The following is a 21215-nucleotide window of genomic DNA, read 5'->3' as shown; positions in this document are numbered from 1 at the left end:
GATGCTAAGATTCTCTTCCCCACTCTATCATGCTATTGGTTACTGTTGTTTCCCCACTACAGAAGTCTAGAGGCTTACTCTCTACAGTGGGTAAAACGAATCTTTGTTTTAGGGGAGACCAGGCACAGGGGAGAGAGTAGGCACTATGCCAAAACCAAGAGGATTAAACGACCATATACATGAGACACAAACCCTCACCTCATATCCCCTTTTTTTCTGCTTCTAAGTTGGCTCCTAGGCGACAGCAATGCTCCTTAAACTATGGTCTGCTGATGGTCCATAAGCCATCTATCACCAGTCCATGACAAGGTAAGTACCAAAACCGAAAATAAACATTTATAAACTTTTCAGAGTTAGACTTATCTGTTGAATCTAATAATAAAAATATGTACTTATGTTTTGTATGTCTTCATTTTTAAAATTTCATTATTCTGGCAATTTATTTTTATTATGCTTTAAAATTATCAGCTGTAACAGATTGAGGTAAAAGAAAAAAAAAAATCAGGCCAGGCACGGTGGCTCACGCCTGTAATCCCAGCACTTTGGGAGGCCGAGGCGGGCAGATCACCAGGTCAGGAGATCAAGACCATCCTGGCTAACACGGTGAAACCCCGTCTTTACTAAAAATACAAAAAATTAGCCGGGTGTGGTGGTGGGCGCCTGTAGTCCCAGCTACTCGAGAGGCTGAGGCAGGAGAATGGTGTGAACCTGGGAGGCGGAGCTTGCAGTGAGCTGAGACCATGCCACTGCACTCCAGCCTGGGCGACAGGGCGAGACTCCGTCTCAAAAAAAATCCTGGAGCTTCACTAGTTGGAGAAGCACTGGGCCAGATTCTGGTGCCTGGCCCAGCCCAAAGAGCTCCCCACAGTGGGAGTCAAAACCTTGTGTTACAAGCCCTTCTGTGGGTTCAGACAGGGCTTTCCATGAGCTTCTGAGACACAAGCAGCCAGCCAAGGATTACTGGACATCTGAGAAAACCCTCTAATATTAGTTCAAGATCCAGACCAATTAAATCAAAAAAAGTAATTTGTTAGAAACTGAGACTATGTACTAAGACAAAACATTTTTTTTTTTGAGATGGAGTTCCACTCTTGTTGCCCAGGCTGGAGTGCAATGGCACGATCTCGGCTCACCGCAACCTCCACCTCCCAGGTTCAAGCGATTCTCCTGCCTCAGCCTCCCTAGTAGCTGGGATTATAGGCATGTGCCACCACACCAGGCTAATTTTGTATTTTTAGTAGAGACATGGTTTCTCCATGTTGGTCAGGCTGGTTATCGAACTCCCGACCTCAGGTGATCCACCCACCTCGGCCTCCCAAAGTGCTGGGATTACAGGCGTGAGCCACCGCGCCCGGCCAAGACAAAACATTTAAAACTCATTGATTTCTAGGGATATAAGAAATAAGAACAGGATGCCACAAAAAGGGAACATCAAAAGAACAAAAAGAACTCTAAGAAATAAGAAAACATAACCAAAAAGGGGCAACAGAAGGGCTATAAGGTAAAGGTGAAATAACCTCTCAGAAAAAAACAAAACACAGAGATGAAAAATAGGAGAAACAAGGTAAGAAAGAGGAGCAATCTAGGAGGTCTAACATTTGACTAACAGGAGGGCAGGAAGAGAGTACAAAGGGGAAGGAAATCATCAATAAAATAACTTTTTAAAGTACTGAGCTGTAGGAAATCAGTTTCCAGGATGATAATGTCCACCAAGTGCTCAGTGTAAGGTACGCAGGCATATCATTGCAAAGATTCCTAACAGTAGAGACAAAATCCAGTTTCTAAATAGAAACAAAAAAGGTCAGAAAACAAAGGATTAGAAACCAAATGACTTTAGATTTCTCAGCAACAATAACAGATGGACAAAGACAAAGGGGCAATACCTTCGAATTCTGGCATAAAGCTTTCAACCGAGAATTCTACATTTTACCAAGGGTCTAGGTATAAGGGTAAAATGAAGACATGCAAAATCTCAAAATTTACCTGCCAGACATCCTTCCCCAAGTTGTTACTATAAGATATACTCCAGCAAAATGAAAGAATAAACAGAGAGAGAGAAAGACATGACATAATATGCATTGGGAGATCAAATGGAGGAGAGAGAAGTAAATAATATCCCCAAGATGAGAGTAAAGGGAAATACCAGGATAACAAACAGTTAGACCACAGATCACATGCTCCTGTCAGTCCAAAGACAAGACATCTTTGACATCAAAAGACACATTGAGGACTTCCATCACCAAAAATGTCACTGACACTGTACCATCTTTTCAACCATTGGACAGAATCCCCAGGTAAGCCTGGCCCAGATTCTCATCTGTATTTGGCTTGTATTGACATAAACTCATGATGTTCCTGCTTTTCCCTCCATACCTTTATATCCAGATCAACTGCATGGTGAGCTTAGAAACCAAAATTACAGAGTAGCCTCTCTCAGACATCCACTATCTGGTCTATACTCTGAGCCCGCCAGATTCTCTGCTTACAGTGGGCCCTAAGGTTGCTAGGATTCACTCATGATTTACCTAGACTTCCCCAAAAGTGGCTCTGATAAACTCCAGAGAAGCTAAAACCAGACTATGATCCAGGTATGCTGTTACCTTAACTTCTCCTGGGAGCCTTCATCTACTAGTGGCACTGTTACCTTTTCACTGTATAGCCAGATTTAGGCTTGCTACCAAATTTTCAAAACTAAACAATTTGTTGTTTATAGTCACCAAAATACCAAAAGTCAGAATGGTAGTTTCATATTCGTTAGGAGCAGAGAGGAGGATATGTCCAGAGAGAACACAATGAGGGTAGAGGAAAGGAGCTTCTGTTTCTTAAATAGTTGGTATGCAGATATTTGTTTTATCTTTAAACCACATACATAGTGTGCATTTTGTCCATAAACACATTTCATAATAAAAATAAAAACAAGTTACAAACTAGGCAAAAGACCCAAAGAAGAAAGTCACAGAGGAATATAAGTGAAAACATGCCCAACTTCACTAGAATTCAAAACAAATAAAAACAAGAAAACTTCTGCCAATCAGATTGCAAAAGATGTTACATATTTCTAATACCTAGTGTTGGTCAGTGAGGGAAAAAAGGCACAACGATATACTAATGATGGAGATAAAAGCTGGCATGACCTTTATAAAGAACAGTTTGCAATACATACATAAAAAGTCTGGAGAAAAGGCATACAACTTCTGATTCACTTCTAGAAATGCATCCTAAAGCTAATAATCAGAAATATTATTTGTGCCATCGTTTATAAAATCACAAAATTAAAAATAAGTGTCCACCAATAAATAATGATTAAATCAATTACAGTATTTTAAGGGAATATTATGCAATTTAAAAACCAATACTGTAAACTCACATTTATTAACACAATGATATCTAACATACCTTAAGTGAAAAAAAAATAAACAGTAGACATACAGAGTTTAATTTGTTCAAATACTGATAGATGGATAGAAAATGGATAAACAAATGCGTAAAAAGTTAAAAGTCAAGAAGAATACACATACAAAAATGTTCCTAGTGATCACTGGTTACTCTTAGGTCAGTGTTTCATAAAATGCTGTCTTAGATCACCATGGCCTCCACACTGGCATACTACCTTATGATAGCACAAGCAAACACCTTACATTTGGACTTTGTGAGAACAGCAATCTTTTTGTCTCTAGACTGCAATTTTATGAAACTTTATGAAAAAGTGGCATGATGCAAATTCTCAAACAAAGCAAGTGATTTCTGTGGTAAACCAACTGAGTTTTTCTTAAACTCAAAATAATATACTTGCTGCCAGTATAAAACAGATCAATGTTGACACTAAAGGTGAAGAAGAGATCAAAACAATATAGGTATCATTCAATTCTGTGTTCTCCATATCAACACACACGTACCCAGTCATACCACTGCAGAGAACACTTTAACACAAGCGTCAAAGTTAATGGTAAACACTCAAGAGAATGATGAATTATGTTACTGAATTTCATTCATGCTATATAAATTCATGCTATAAGAGAAGTGTTTTTAGTCGGTTTATTTAACAATTAATTTGTGAGGAATAAGGCTACCTAAAAAGTAATGGGAATTAATACAACCAGAATAGCAGTTATGTATGCAGTGTTGTTACATAAATAAAAAGATGCGGCCAGAAGCAGTGGCTCACGCCTTTAATCCCAACACTTTGGGAAGCCAAGGTGGGAGGATCACCTGAGGTCAGGAGTTCAAGACCAGCCTGACCAACATGGTGAAACCCCATCTCTACTAAAAATACAAAAATCAGCCGGGTGTGGTAGCGCATGTCTGTAATCCCAGCTACTCGGGAGGCTGAGGCAGGAAAATCGCTTGAACCCAGGAGGTGGAGGTTGCAGTAAGCTGAGATTACGCCACTGCACTCCAGCCTGGGCGACAGAGCGAGACTCCATCTCAACAACAACAACAACAACAACAAAAATACATGTATTTTATACGAAAACAAATGGTATTCAACTAGTAATATGTTTCCTGATCTTGATACTGTTAAAAGAAATACTAAAAATTGTAACACCAACCTAATTTTGCCTATATATTTATTTCTATATGCTATACAAAGAAATGAATAGCAACTATAATGTTGAACTATTTTTGCAATATGCAGCATATTATTCTTTAATAAAGTGCTGAATTTCATCTGACAAAGTGTTATTTAGAACTTTTTTTTGCTATCTATAACAGTTTTGGTAGTGGTATTACAGAGGATTTGTAAAATGGATTGGAGTACTTACCACTATTTCATCTGCTCTGAAATAGTTCACTAACCAAACTACTGACAACAGTTTAATTTTTGTTCTTTCCTTAAAATTATACAGACTGCACCAAGAACACCATATGGACCTAGTAACACTTCAGATTTTTAGACCTTACAACCTTTGCAAGTTCTTCTATGATTTCTGGGCTCTTTAGATTTTCTACTGCTTGAGACACTTTGGTAATTTATATTTTCCTTGAAAATACTCAATTTTGTATACTCACAAAAACCTCACTTTTAAGAATATCCTCCCCCTCAACCAAAAAAACATAATATATAAATATGGATATATCAGTATCACTTAAATGCCCAGAATAGGAAAATTATAAAATTACGGAACATCCACATGAAATTATACAGAAAGAAGTATGTGTACTGAATTGACTTGGAACAGTATTTATTCCAAGCAATTTTTTTTTTTAATTTTTAAAAAGGAAGTTGTAGGCTGGGCATGGTGACTCATGCCTATAATCCTAGCACTTTGGGAAGCCAAGGTGGGTGGATGGCTTGAGCTGAAGAGTTCAAGACCAGCCTGGAAAACATGGCGAAACCCCATTTCTACAAAAAATACAAAAATTAGCTGAGCATGGTGGCATGCACCTGTAGTCCCAGCTACTCGGGAGGCTGAGATGGAAGCATTGCTTCAGCTTGGGAGGTCAAGGCTGCAGTGAGCCGTGATCATGCTACTGCACTCCAGCCTAGGTGACACAGCGAGACCTGTCTAAAAAAACAACAACAAAGGAAGCTGCAGACTGAGGCACAGAATACATTTTTAAATTAGGAGAAATGATCCTTGTTTTCATGCTAAGAGGAAAGATCTTATAAGCATATGTGCGTATAAGCACAGATCTGCAGAAGGATATCCTCCAAACTACTGACAATAGTTTAATTTTTTTTAAAGAAACGACAGCATGGTATAGCAAAAAACAAACCAGAAAACCAAATCAATAGGAGAAAAATCATCAGCTCTCCTAAGAACCCTGACTGAAACCAAGAGGGCAATGTCACCACCACAAGCCTTTATGAGGTCTGCCTATATATTCCTACTCTTGAATTCCAGGAAATCCTGTATCCTTAAAATAATCCCCCCTTTCAACATAAGCTAGCTCACATTGGTTTCTACTGCTTGTAATCAAAGGCTTCTTACGTACTACAGAAAGTTGACAAATCAACGATGACTGTGTTTACTTCACAGAAAGGTAGGTTTTGTGAGGACCCTTTAAAGAGTAGCAGCACTTAAAACATGTAAGAAAGGAGCAAAGGCAATCTAAACCACAAGAAAAGAATAAAGAAACAATGGAAGAAAAGTATTTTTCTCCTAAGGTACCACAGGGTCTAGATGAAAAAGGGAATGCATGATGGGGAGGTTAAGTGAGAACAGACTATAGAGGCTGCCCTCTATAGTCTGAACTGGAAATGAAAGGTAAACAGAAGCAATTGTTAATTTAAGAACAGAAAAAAGTTATAAAAGCAGTACATTAGAAATATTAGAAGGGTACTAGACAGCAAGATAAACTGGAGAAAGAGTAAAAATAGAAATGAGGAAATTAAGCGACTAGAGTGACAATCCAAATAAAAAGTGAGGAGCCAAGGAACTGGTAATGTTAACATACATAGGTCAGAAATCACGGCTGGGAGCGGTGGCTCATGCTTGTAATCCCAACACTTTGCGAGGCCAAAGCGGGCGGATCACCTGAGGTTAGGAGTTCAAGAACAGCCTGGCCAACATGGCGAAACCCCATCTGTACTAAAAATACAAAAAGTTAGCCGGGCATGGTTGCGGTTGCCTGTAATCCCAGCTACTCAGGAGGCTGAGACATGAGAATCACTTGAAACCGGGTGGCAGAGGTTGGCAGTGAGCCGGGATCACGCCACTGTACTTCAGCTTGGGCGACACAGCGAGACTCTGTCGCAATAAAAAAAAAAAAAAGAAATCACACATTGGGTCCGGAAAGATTTTTAAAAGATAATTCCCAAAGTAAAATGCCAAATATAAGGAAGATTTGAAGAGTTCATCAAAAGGCAACATTCCTAGACAGTTATATTTGCTTTCTAAAATAATTAAAAGTCAAAGGCATTCTATAGAGTCTAAAAAGGAAGAATCTATCTGCTACTTAACTATATTCAAGTTGCTTAAACACCAAAAAAAACTAAAAACTCTAGTTTTAGCTTAGCTATATTCATGACTCAGCATGTAGCTCTGTAAGTTGTCTCATCAAATAAAAAACTACTGCATTCCTTAAGTCATTCAATCCTTTTTCTGCAGATACAGGCAAAACAGTCATATGAATGAATATATGAGTGGTGATCAAACCAAAGCAGCATGTAACAGTAAAACCTTACTGAAAAATATAAGGTTCTGCTAAAAGGAATCTAGAAACACACACACACACACACACACACACACACACACACAGCCTAAGAATATTACTTTCAAAGCAGAATCTATTTTAGTGCCCTCAAAATAACTATTATCTATTCATGACTTGAAACAAACATTTTGGGCTTACTTTTTTTTGCAGCTGTTTTAAGTTTTCAAAAAGTTTACCTGAGAGACTAATGCCTATCACATTTTAAGAGTGCAAGAAATGGTTGTATACAGTTTACATATGTAACCAAAGCCAGCTCCTTCCAAATCACTGTGAACAACTTAAGCATAGAAAAAGAAATGTAGGCTGGGCATGGTGGCTCAGGCCTATAATCCCAGCACTTTGGGAGGCAGAGGCAGGAGAACTGCTTGAGTCCAGGAGTTCAAGACCAGCCTGAGCAATACAGTGAGACCTCATCTCTACAAAAGTATTTTAAAAATTAGGCAAGTGTGGTGGCATGTGCCTGTATTCTCAGGCACTCAGGAGGCTGAGGTGGGAGGATCCCTTAAACCTGGGTGGCAGAGGTTGCAGCAAGCCAAGCACCACTGCACTCCAGACCAACAGAGCTAGACCCTGTCTCAAAAAAAAAAAAAAAAAAGAAGAAGAAAAAAAGAAATGTAGGGTTAAATATGCAAAAGTAATTAAATATTCAAAAGTAATTAAATACAGATCTAGAAATGTTCAAAATTCTAGTGTATCTGTGAGTCACATACCATTCTGGTATGCAATTGATATTGGTATACAATTATAAAGGAGTTTAAAATTAAAAATTAAAATACAGAAGCAGTTCTTGGTTCAGGTAAAGCTTATTCTTTATTACTCCCTGAAACTATGACTTCTCACTGTGCCCAATATAAAAGATGCTTACCCACACATACACCTTTATTTACCTTTGTTCTGTTCATATAGTTTTCGGTCACCAGGCATGGCATCTCCTTCCTTCTATCTAAATTCAACACTATTCAAACTTCCTTTCAAATTCTGCTTCCTATAGGGACATGTAACCTTTTACAATATACACTAAATCTCTCCTTTCTCTGAGTATCCACTTAAAGAGTAGCCAGTGCTCACCATTTATTACAAATTGCTTTATACTATTACATAATTTCATTATTTAAGTTTTACCTCCCCAGATAATTTATAAGCTTCCTAAATGCAAGTTTTACTTACTATTTCTCATTTTTCCCTCACAAAAACCAGAAGGCTGGGTACACAAGTGTCTAACCCATGTATTTTTAAGCTATTCATTCTCTCATTTTCAAATCAAATATATGACTATGATTTTAGATTAAATCACTTTCTAGCAAACTTCAAAGAGCATGTAAACTTTTTTGCTGCAATAATTTGGAACTTGGTTTAAAACACAGAGTCAGAAATCACTCCCATAACCCCCCATCTTTTTTTTTGAGACAGGGTCTTACTCTGTCTCCCAGGCTGAAGTGCTGCAATGGCACAATTACGGCTCATTACAGCCTCGCCCTTCTGGGCTCAATTGATTCTCCCACCTCAATTTCCCAAGTAGCTGGGACTATAGGTATGCACCACCATGCCCAGCTAATTTTTCCAATTTTTTTTTTTTTTTTTTTTTAAGAGATGGGGTTTCACCATGTTGCCCAGGTTGGTCTTGACCTCCTGGTCTCAAGCAATTTGCCTACCTCAGCCTCCCAAAGTGCTGAGACTACAGACATAAGCCACCACACCCTGGCAGAAATCACCTTTTTAATAGGTAGGAATTGGGAGAAAAATCTGAACTAATTTGTCCAAAGTGACATAAGGACCATTGAATTCAGTATAGAAAAGGGATTATTTTCATCTTTTGCTCTTTTCTTTTTCTGTTTGTCATTTTGCTGCGACAGTGATTTAGAATAGGCAGATTTTGATTTGGAATACACGAGGGGAGGGAAGAAAATCAAAAGATGTACTGCTATTTGCTGGGAGAACATGTTATCATGTGATCCATTCTTACTCAGCTTCAGAAAATAATATAAATGGTTTAATTTTTCTCTAGGTCTATACAGCACCTGCCTCCATGATTAGAAGTTACACTCCCTGGATGTCCCCATCTTACTATATGGCACTAAAATTCACATAGTTCCACAACCCAGAAATCAAGACTCATCCTTGATTCCTCCATCCCTTACTCCCCACATTAATCCATAAGCAAGCCTGGTCAATTCCAACTCAAAACCAGATCTTGGGCCGGGCGAGGTGGCTTACGCCTGTAATCCTAGCACTCTGCGAGGCTGAGGCAGGTGGATCACCTGAGGTCGGGAGTTTGAGACCAGCCTGACCAACATAGAGAAACCCCGCCACTACTAAAAACACAAAATTAGCCAGATATGGTGGTACATGCCTGTAATCCAGGCTACTCAGGAGGCTGAGGCAGGAGAATCACTTGAACCCGGGAGGTGGAGGTTGCAGTCAGCCGAGATCACACCATTGCACTCCAGCCTGGGCAACAAAAGCAAAACTCCGTCTCGAAAAAACAAAAACAAAAACAAAACCAACAGATCTTGTATTTCCCTTCCTCTCTTCCTATCCACTGTCATCATCTTAGTCCAGGCCACCATCATTTCTAACATGAATGAAAACGTCCTCCTAACTGGCATCCATGCTTCCACCTTGTCCACCACCCTCCTCTGAGTCCATCCTCCACACAGGAGCAAATGTTCTTCTTAAAATAAAACATATCACAAAGCTCCCCTGCTTAAAGCTCCTTGGTGGTTTCCCAAGTGTCTTACTCTGTTCTGGCTGCTGTAACAGAGTACCATAGACTGAGTGACTTATTTCTCACAATTCTGAAGCCTAAGAAGTCTAAGATCAAGGCACTGGCGATTTGGTGTCTGGGGAGGGCCTACTTCCTGGTTCACAGGTGGCCATCTTCTCACTGTGTCCTCACATGACAAAATAGAGCTCTCTGGGGTCTCTTTTATAAGGGTACTAATTCCATTCATAAGGACTCTGCCCTTATGACCTAATCACCTCTTAAAAAGGCCCCACTTCCAAATGCCATCACACTGGAGAATAGGTTTCAATGTATCAATTTGAGGATGGGGAAGGGGGACATAAACATTCAGCCTATAGCAACAAGGCACTTAAAATAAAATTTAATCTCTTTACAAAGGCCTGCAAGAAACAGAGGTATCTGGTCTCGGGTCTTTTTCAACTTCATCTCACACCACTCTCCCCATTGTACATATACACCAACAAGCTGCCACAGATTCTCAGCTCCTCAAATATTCTTCCTATCCATCCTATCTCAGGCCTTTGCACCTGCTGTTCCCTACTTGAAATGTGCTTTCTTCCATTCTTCAAAAGGCTACATCCTTCTCATCTTTTAGGTCTCAGCTCAAATGCCACCACCTCAGAAGGGCCCTTCCCTATAAACCATCCCTTCCTCAAAAAAAAAAAAAAAAAAAAAAAAAAAAAAAAATCGCCACTTTATCCTTTTCTATTTCTTTTTTGTAACACTTAATATCTCTGGCAATATTTTATTTATTTGCCCATTTATTTTCTATCTGTCTCTACCACTCGAATATAAGTTGCGTAAGGGTGAGAACTACATCTGTAATGTTCTTTACTACATCACCAGCATGTGGGATGCTGCCAGACTTGTAGCTAGCACCACATCTACGTTCTAAGCATTGGGAATATGGCAGTAAACCAAACAGACAAAAATCCCTCCCCTCACGGAGGTAACATTTTACTGATTATTTAGGTAATAAACAAAGTAAGTAAATTATAAAGTATATTCAAAGGCAACAACTGCTACAGAGAAAAATAAAGCAAAGACAGAAAGGCAGAATCAGAGTGTTGTAATTCTACATATTAAGTCAGGGAGCCCTCACTTGAAAAGGTCTTATTGGAGTCAGTATCTTAAAGAGCTGAGGAAGCCAACAATCCAAGAAAACAAAAGTTAGTGACATGACCCTGAGTGTGCAATGTGCCTAACACATTTGGGGAACACCAAGAAAATCAGTATGACCACAACAGAAAGCATTAGAGGGAAAGCTAGAAGATGAGGTCAGAGAAGTAACAAGGGGACAGAAACAGGCCCTGATAGAAACTGTAAAGGCTTTGGTTTTATTCTGAATCAGAGAGGAAGCTACTGGAGCATTGTGGGCAGAGAATTACCATGAGTCGAATTACTTCTATCACTTGGGCTGCTATGCTAAGAACAGAGTATTCAGGAGGGATTAAGAGTAAAGACAAAGACTACACAGTACAATTATCCAAGTAAGAGTTGACAGTGGTTTGGCTGAGACAATGAGGCATGGTCAGATTGAATATATTTTGAAGCTAGCACCTACAAGATATCCTGACATGCTTTCTCTGAAAGAAAGAGACATGTCAAGGATAACTCTAGAAGTTCTGACAGCATTGGAAAGAACTGAGTTGCTATTCACCGAGATATAAAAGATTGTTAAAGTAATAGGAAAGTTTATCAAAAGTTCCATTTTAGGCATGTAACATCTGAGATGTCTATTTGACATCCAAGAGGAAATGTGGACTGTGTGGCTGGATATAGAATACAGAGGGCTAGGTGGATGATGAAATTTGGGGAGTTATCGGTGTGTGTATATGTACATATGTACTTTCAAGTACTTGGAGCAGGATGAAATCACCAGGGGGAATAAACAAAAAGAGCAGTCCAAGGCCTGAGCCTCAAGATTCTATAACACATCCAACAGAAAGAGATTAAAAAGAACCAGCAAGTGAGACAGAAAAGAAATGACCAATAAGAGTTAAGGTAAATCAAGAATGTGGTATCCTCAAAGCAAAATGAAGAAAATGTTTACTGGATAAGGGATTGAACAACTCTGTCAAGTAAGATGACTAACTAGACTTAATGTGAAGATCACTGGTACCATGGATTAGAACAGTTTCAGTGGAGTTATAGAGGAGAAAGGCTGACAAGCTTGGATGTAAGGCAAAATGGGAAGAGAGGAAGTAGTGATGTAGTGCAGACAACTCTTTCAAGGAGTTTTAAGATAAAGGAGTTGTTTTGTTTTGTTTCAATTTATTTTTTGTTTTTTAAAGGTGGGAGGAATTACAGTATGACTGCACGCTTATTAAAATGATCTAGTAAAAATAAAAAAATTGATGATAAAGGATAGGAAAGAAATGCAGCAGTGAAGTCCTTCAGGTTAGAACGGACGGAATCTAGTGAACGAGCTGAAGAGGTGAACTTAGAAAGGAGCAAACATGATCCATCTATAGTAACTAGAGGGGAGGATAAATAAAGATGCTAGCAGGTGCGCAGATGTGACTGAGACAGTTTGTGGAATGAAATGACAGCCTGCGGGCCAAATCTGGCCTGCTGCCTGTTTTTGTAAATTAAGTTTCACTGGAATACAGCCACACTCACTCATTTACATATTGCCTATGGCTTCTTTTGTGTTACAATAGTTGCACCAGAAACCATATGGCCCACAAAGCCTAAAATATTTACTATCTGGCCATTTACAGCAAAAGCTTGCCAACCTTGGTATAATGGAATAATCCAACTGCTACTCTCTGAGTTGAGGGTCAGATGCGAGGCTATAAGGAAAGAAGGTAGGCAAGGACATAGGAAACTACAGCATTTAATGAGACAATGACACAACAATAAATTCTACATGATTCCTAGTTCTGGAGCCCAAAATGAACGTTCTATGAGCAATCAATCATCACTTTAAGTCTGTTCCTTATCTTTAAAAACATTTTTTTTTAAATAGAGATGGGGTCTCACTATGTTGCCCTGGCTAGTCTTGAACTCCTGGGCTCAAGCGATCCTCCCAGCTCAGCTGCTCAATGTGCTGGGACTACAGGCATAAGCCACCTCATTAAAAAGCCACATTAAAACGCCTTTAAATGTTTTTACATCTATTGCTACATTCGTTTCAAACTGGCTTTCTCACTAAGGAATAGGGTATGGCTTTGACTATTACTAAGAGATCTCTCAAAAAGAGAAAGGTAAGAAATAAATAAATATATATAATATTTCTTCTTACCTTTCCCTTTTTGAGAAAGGTTATATATACATATTTATAAATCGGCATTCCAAGTTAATTGCTATTTTTAAAAAATCTTCAAGACAGATGAATAAAACAAAGGTTTTTGCCAAAATGAGTAATTTTACAGTATTTCATCACACTTAATTCATATTTTAGCATACAAAAATGAAATTATATGAAAAGAAATATACATTTTTTCAAAGAAATCTCCATCTTAGTAGAAAGGGCCAAAATTTCTGCTTGGCTTTCCAAATGCCTCATACATAGATTTACCTAAAACAGTCACCTTATTTTCCACTACCTCATTTCCAAAGAACACATATTGTTACAGTGAAACCAATCTCCACTCCAACCTGGATCAGCCTATAATCATTTTTAACTCCATCCTTTTTTCAGTTATTCTCTGTGCCTATCAAAGCCACATTCATAAGCAGAAATACATTTAAAGTTGTATATTCTTCAGGAAATCTTCCTAAATGGGCCAACCTGCTCACTTCCTTCCCATCAAAATTCACTTAAAATACAACTGTGCATTCATTTATCTGTTTTTTTCTGTTGTGTTTGCTGTATATTAATACGAATTCCTTAACTAGAAGCACTTCCAAGACAAGGAATTCTCGTTCTTACATTATTACTTAGATGCCAAGCACCACAGTCATTATTCTCAACACACGCTTATTAATCTGTGCACCAGAAATAAATAAAAATATGCTATATATCCACCATCCACTCAGTCTAGTACATATAATCTTGCCTATCCAGGCAGTTGCACATACTTGTACATAGTGGACACTCAAAAAAATGTTTGTAGGTTGAGTGAAAGTAGATTGAATGCACGCACAAATGATGAATAAATAAAGGGAACTCCTTATAAGGTATAGGAAAGTGGCGAACTACAGAAGGATGTGAATGATCAATCTGAAACTTTAGACCTTAAATTCATAAGGGCCATATATTCATCAGAACACTTTCTGCTGCAATCCAATTCAAACCAATTTACACAAAAAATTTTGGCACAAGGACTGAGAAGGACACCAGGATAGTTCACAAAATCAAAAGAAAAGTAGGTACCACTTACCATGTTCCCTGAGATTGAAACTGGCACTACCACCATCCATCTCCCATCTCCTTATGGCTTCACTTTCTCCCACTACACAGATGCGCTTTTCATACACGTGGTAAAGAATGTCACCAGCACCTTCCCAGATTAACAATTTCAGAGAAAAGGTAGTATCTTTGACCTAGCATTCAACCATAAATTTCAAAAAAAGGATTCTGACTGGCTCTGCATGAGTAACAGCTATCACTGTTGCAACGGGGATGACCAAGCTCAGGTTATAAGACAGTAAGACTGACGGACAGCCCACCAACCACTCAGAATAGGGGAGGGGTGGTTCTCTAAATGAAGAGATACTGAGTTGACAAAAACAATATATGACACGTCTTTTACCAGCCACAACCTTCAACAAACCAATATTAATCAGGAATTGACGATAAGCTTACTACATTTTGAAATTATTTGACTTTCCTCATGAAATGAGACCTATGTGAAGCCCACTTAATTTTCTGAAACTTCACATCATGTACCTTCATTCTAATATTCTGACACTTGTTTCATGCAGCCATACCAGTCACAACTTTAAATTTTTAGTCAGACTTTGCTCACAAGTTTTCAAGATAAATTAATACAAATCGTTTTGGTCAGTCATCACACAGCAGTCTCCTATTTACTTCACTACAACTACAGCTTTCATTCTTCATTACATTACTTTTTCTGAGTAGTCTGGCTCAAATAGTACAAACTGAATATTCCTTAACTAAAATGCTTGGAAGTAGGCCGGGAGCAGTGGCTCATGCCTGTAATCCAGTGGCTCACCCCTGTAATCCCAGCACTTTGGGAGGCCAAAGCAGACAGATCACTCGAGGTCAGGAGTTCTAGATCAGCCTGGCCAACATGGCGAAGCCTCGTCTCCACTAAAAATAAAAAAAAAATTAGCCAGCCATGGTGGCATGCGCCTATAGTCCCAGCTACTCGGGAGGCTGAGGCAGAAGAATTGCTTGCACCCGGGAGGCAGAGGTTGTAGTGAGCCGAGATCGCGCCACTGCACTCCAGCCTGGGTGGCAGAGTGAGACTCCGTCTCAAAAAAACAAAACAAAACAAAACAAAAAAGCTTGGAACTAGAAGTGTTTCAGATTTCAGATTTTTGTGGATTTTGGAATATTTGCATTACTTACTGGCTGAATATCCAAAATCCAAAATGTTCCAGTGATGATTGCCTTTGAGCTTCATGTCAGCACTCAAAAAGTTTCAGATTTTGGAGTATTTTAGATTTCAGGCTTTTAGATTTGGGATGCTCAACCTTTAGGAAAATTCTTAGCATTCAGAATTACTTTATCTCTTCAGGAATAACACAGTACCCATGTGAATCTCGTGGTAGAAGTCAAACAAATATTATATAGGAAAAAATTACTTAATGACATAAACGGTAACGTGGTACCTCAACTCAGCTCTACTGCTCTCTACTCAATGTACATTATTTTCTGACAAAATAAAAATTCATGCCTTTGTAAAAAAATGGCCCTGAACAGAAATCCATTTGCTGGTGAAGTTCAGGGAAGAACACGGTTATTATGATAATTAAAGCAATACTGTAAGGTGGTATAGTCTACGTCAGCTATTTCAGCAGTTACATAAATAATCTTATTCCTAATTTACGGTTATACTTATGTGTATACTTACTGCATTTAGAGGAATTTTATGATACTGTGGTATCCAAGAATCTTAGCATTTCAAAGATCCCAGGACCTATCCAACACAAACAGTAAGAGACATCTGTGTTTTGAGGGTAGAAAAAACATGTTTTTTTACATGGGTACAATATTTTCCACTACATTTCCAAAGCTTTCCTTATAATACCATAGATTTGTTGGCATATTTTTCCTCCTTTTTTGTCTACACCCAGACATTCACATGATTGTCTTCAAGAAACCAATCATAACACTATAGTGATTCCCAAGTCCCTTTCCTGATTCATAATGAAGATGCTATTAGTCATAATATAAACACATATCAGATAATTTTTCTTTAGGTACATTGCTTTGCACTTACTAGACCAAAACCACAATCTTCTGGCCATTCATAAAGCTTTGAAACATCTATCTACCACCTTTATCTCCACTGTTCATTACCCAGAAGACTTTAATGCCACTTTTCTATTTAGAAGGATGATACAGTTAAAGTTATATTTGGATTTCTAATAAAATGTTAAGTAATAAACTATGAAACCAAAAATTACTTTTCTTGCTTAGATTAAAATGAAAATTCATGTTTAAGTATTTTATTTTAGCCAAAAAATAAAATAAAACTATAACTTATATAGCTTATGAAAACTCATGTATATGTAAACTACAGGTTGAGTGTCTCTTATTTGAAATGCTTGGGAACAGAAGGGTTTCTTTTTTTCTTTTTCTTTTTTAGGATTTTAGAATATTTGCATTATACCAGTTGAGCATCTCAAATCCAAAAATTCAAAATCCAAAATGTTCCAAAGAGCATTTCCTTTGACCATCATGTCAGCACTCAAAAAATTTTGCATTTTGGATTTTTGGATTTGGGATACTTAACCTATATTTTACTTTATTTAGTCCAATATTAAAACATACCAACTTACTACTTAATAGACTATATACTCCAGTATTTCAATCTTTACCATACCTCTTTCTTCAGGAACAAAAGGCACACAATTTAACACTTGCACAATGTCACAATCAGGAACAGTGATCAAAAGAAGAGATGATATCTGGAAATGAAGACCAAGATTTTAAAACTTTTGACGACAAAAACTGTTCAATTACACTTCACATTCAACTTAGGTGTATAAAGAAATGTAAAAAAAAAAAAAAAGAAAAAAAAGAAAAAACTTGTATACACTTAAGCATACATCATTGATGACCAGTGATAACATGTCACAAATTTGCAAAAGTCACAACCTAAAGCTTAGAATCAATCTAACTCAGTATCTTCATTTATTACAAGAAAAAGAAAATGAGCCTTGCCCAAAGTCACAAAACTAGAAATAATATCTGGATCCGGTTCCAATTCAGTTATCCTACCACCACAATACTAACCCTTAATACTCATTTCTGGTATCTAATATGCCATGAAAACTGCTCATCATGAGAAGCCAATACCCCATATAGAACTGAAATACTCACAGCCTACACACCTGGGACCAGATAATAAATAAAAATTTCAAGACGGTGTTAAAACCTTTTTCTTCTGCTAATAGCACTTTGCCACAAAACCTTCAGTAGCATACCTGAAGGAATGTGGGCAAGATTCAAGTCTCCTATCATTAAAAAAAAAAAAAAAAAAAGTAGTATTAAGTGCTCTAAAGTATGCAATGTCACAATGCCTCAATGAGAACAATTCTAAACAACTATAAACAGAAAAGTAAACAACAAAAATACACTTAAAGGGCATTTAAAGCATATCCTGAAGTCAAATTATAGATCTAGGCTAAAGTATAGTCCCTCTGTAATATTTCAAAATATAGAAACTTCTGGGATTACAGCATACTATTACCAGAGAGACTAGAACAGAATCCGAAGTGTGACCATGGCAAAAAATTGAAGCATTTAAAAGTTCATACATTATCAATGCACACAGTGGGTGTTCATTGTGGTTACTGTCTTTTGTCCTTCCATAAAACCAGATATAAAACGTTTTAATTGGTAATTATACTTATTTTCACTGCAACAAACAGGAAACATTTGGTTGTGTAACATACCTACATTTTATTCTCCCCCTTTTGTTGGCAATTTTCTGTATCTAGGGATGATCTAATTTACAGTTTCTATGGCAAAAATCAACATCGTTTACTATGCTTACCTTCCCCAGGAAATCCCAACACCCTCAAAGTGTTAACAGAACGCAATGTCTCTTTATAAATTTCAGAAAAGACAATTTTGCTGAAAGGTAGTGAATGCATTTCTATAAATTTGCAGTTAAACTCAAAAAATGTTAGGAAATTTCACTGAATCAATTTAAATGTTTTAAATTAAACCTGAGGATATCAACCTTAGAGTACACTCAAATCAGACCCCTTGCTGCAGAAAAAGCAAATCAACAATTACCAGTAACTAGATCTAACATGCACACTTTCAAGTTAATAGAATTCCTATCCTGACAGTTTGGTGTCTTCATGTTTTATCACTGCGACAACTGTACAAATTCCAACATTCTTATGAATTCCTTGAACATTGACTTATTTTATTTTTCTAGGGTTTTTTAGACGTTTGACAACATACTCAACAATGTTTGCACTAAAACAGCTCACATACACTACTTGCTCTCAAATTTAAACCTAAAAAGAAAACTGAGTCTTAACTGTTGTATTCTGAACTTTAAAGCTACATCTGTTTGATCGGTCCACTTAAGAGTTAAAACATTTTTCCTTATATACATTTCGCTCTATGTACTTTTCAATTACCACAGCCACCTAGGAAGAGACTGTCTACTTGACAAAGAGAACACCATGTAACGAATAGAGTCAAAATGAACCCTACATGTGAGAAAGCCAGTTACAAAGAAATCCAACTGCCACTGGGTGTGGTTAGGGTCTGCGGGGAAGAGCACCTTTGGCCAACTCTGGAGAAGAGCGAGCGCGTCAGGGAGCAGGGCATCTCTGCAAGAAATGGCCCCCAATGACCATACGCTGGGCCAGCAATAGGGACGCCGTCGAGTCGGGCCTGCGAACCTATAGCTCGAGGGGTGCGGTCTGCGGGGCGCCCTTGCTGTCTCCACCAACCACGAAACAAGCCGAGTGAGTGCTTCGAGCGCCGCGCGCCCAGCTTCGCCCCAAACACCGCGCCCGATCCGCCCCTTCCTCCGGGGTTCGGCTGCCCCGCGGGGAGCGCGGAGGCACACCGTCTCCTACTCCCACCCAGCTCCTAGAATGTAGGAGAGTGTAGAGTTCAAAAAGCCCGGACGTAAAACAACCCCAGGTTAAGAAAGTAAGGGTAAGCTCTAGCAGTCGGCAAAAGCGCTCGGCAAAAAAACCCCGACTTCTCCAGAAAAACTTTGCGGCAAGTTAAGCGGAAGCGCTGAATGGCCGGGACTATTTAACTCGCGCTTCCTCTCACAAGAGGCGGATCCCTGGACCTGTTTGGGGGACCCTGACGGTCCACAAACTCGCCATTTGCCTGCTGGGTGGCCCTCTAGAAGTTCTGACATCCTAAAAGGTCTGGGCAGTCCCGCTGACGGGGAATACCTGTCGTAGTCCCCCATTGCCTGCGAGTCCCTGATGGCGGCCATTACACTTCCATCCGGGTATTGCCGAAAAGCTGATCGCAGCGCTACCGGGAGCGCACGCTGCGGCGGAGGGATCTGCGCTTTACCTGAGACAAGCGGAAGAGAACGGAGGCCGGCAGGGTCCGCGCTCGGTCTGACGAGACCAGGCCATGGAGCTGGGTTCGCCGCTGACCTCTCCATCTAGCGCGCGGCCCCGGCGCCCACCAGTCCGGTGACCCACTACTACCTCTTTGCTCACCAGCAGCTGCTGATCCTACTGCCGGTGAAATGGCAGACAAACGTCTACTCTGTGCTCTTCAGAGTAGACACCAGGAGCAGGAACTGTATGCACTTCCCAAGCCCTTGCTGACTGGGAATGGTCTCCACCCTGAGATTTTAACCAGTTCCGGTTTAGCAAATGGCGCCTCCCCACCTCTGGCTTCTGGCACGCAGGTTTTAGCAACCATTGTAGCCCACGTCAACGAAAGAAGCTGCCGCCAGTAGTTCTAGAAGACATACTGAACTCCAAACCTGTATATATTGAATAATTGATCAAAAACTATCTTTACAATGAGGGAGGCTCACATCTCCCTCAAACGAATACTTCCTCTACCTGACAACAGGGCTGGACAGTTAATATGGTTGGCTTTACCCCAAAGGCCAGTGTGGCTCCTCTTCTGTTCTTTATAAATCCAAACTACTAATTGATACCTCACTTTCTACATAATTCTACATAAATTATCTTCCTTTTAAAATGGGGGGAGGGAATAAGTGGCGGCAAACGTTTAAGCAACAACAAAAAACCTTGGTGCAGAAGGATATACCAATAAATTGAAAGTGAAACTATGATCAGATTTTTTTCATTTTTTAATGTTCCGTGTTTTCTTAAGTAGCATGTATGACATTTATAATTTTTAAAAAATTTTTAAAATATGTGTATGATACATATTTTTCATTTGTCTTAGGGCAGGCTTTTGAAAATGTCAACCTGTAGCCAAATGCAAGATTTTCTCCATCCTTTAATAAAAAGCACACTGAGGAATCCTCACTTTGTCTTTAGGAAGCCTTCTTTATTATTGTGTTTATTGGGCTACACAATTCCACCTAGAAAAGGCAAATGAGCGGAAATTCACATTAGTCATATTTATGCTTGTGTAAAACACACAAGGAGAAATCTTCTGTAAATACCAAAGGGGATGCCATTATGGAATGAAGAACATGTTTACAAAGTGGATTTTATTCCGCATCGTACATCACCCATCTCTCTTCAGGTCCTCATTTCTGTGCAAGCCAGACATGCACACACATCACAGCAGAAAGAGAGAGAACGAGATTTTTCTTTTAATAACAAAAAACGATGTTAGTTTGGAAAAATGGACAGAGTTTTTTGTTCTGTGTTTTGATGTAGTTTTTGTTTTTTCGATTAAGATATTGCATCCCCCCCCACAGTATTCACATTATAACTTTATTTTTACTTCTACATATATATTCACCTACAAAACCTTGCAAACCTGCATTTATGTTATAGAAGAATTGGAGAAAGTTAAAATAAATTAAAATATTAGTCAGACTTACCTTATCTCTTCCCCTTTCTCTTCCACCATTCATATCACCTCTTCCACCATTCATATCACCTTTTTTTTCTTGCTAACCTCTATGTTCAAAACCTGAAAGGTTTCTCTTGATCTCCTTTCAGGTTTTGAACATATTGGTTAGCAAGAAAAAAAAAGTGGAAGTGGGGTGGTGAGGGAGGAGAGGAGAGAGGAGAGTGA

General features: G+C 38.8%; 1 protein-coding gene across 36 annotated transcripts in view; it reads right to left on the bottom strand.

The window, feature by feature from the left end:
- ZNF518A (zinc finger protein 518A) overlaps positions 1–20087 on the bottom strand; it is a 75583-nt gene extending 55496 nt beyond the window's left edge. For 6 of the 36 annotated variants that reach the window (XR_008620012.2, XM_034931206.3, XM_034931207.3 and 3 more), the window contains exons 1-3: positions 19424–19540; positions 16867–16951; positions 15892–15957 (exon numbers count right to left, since the gene is read on the bottom strand). The gene's annotated coding sequence lies outside the window, so the exon portion shown is untranslated. The other 30 variants (XM_057298962.2, XM_034931214.3, XM_063607493.1 and 27 more) reach the window with 15 other exon arrangements.
- Positions 20088–21215: the final 1128 nt, after the last annotated feature.

The sequence above is a fragment of the Pan paniscus genome, chromosome 8 (assembly GCF_029289425.2).
Source record: "Pan paniscus chromosome 8, NHGRI_mPanPan1-v2.0_pri, whole genome shotgun sequence".
In the NCBI taxonomy this organism is placed as follows: domain Eukaryota; kingdom Metazoa; phylum Chordata; class Mammalia; order Primates; family Hominidae; genus Pan; species Pan paniscus.
The sequence above is the reverse complement of the archived record's forward strand: the minus strand, read 5'-3'. Positions and strand labels throughout refer to the sequence as shown.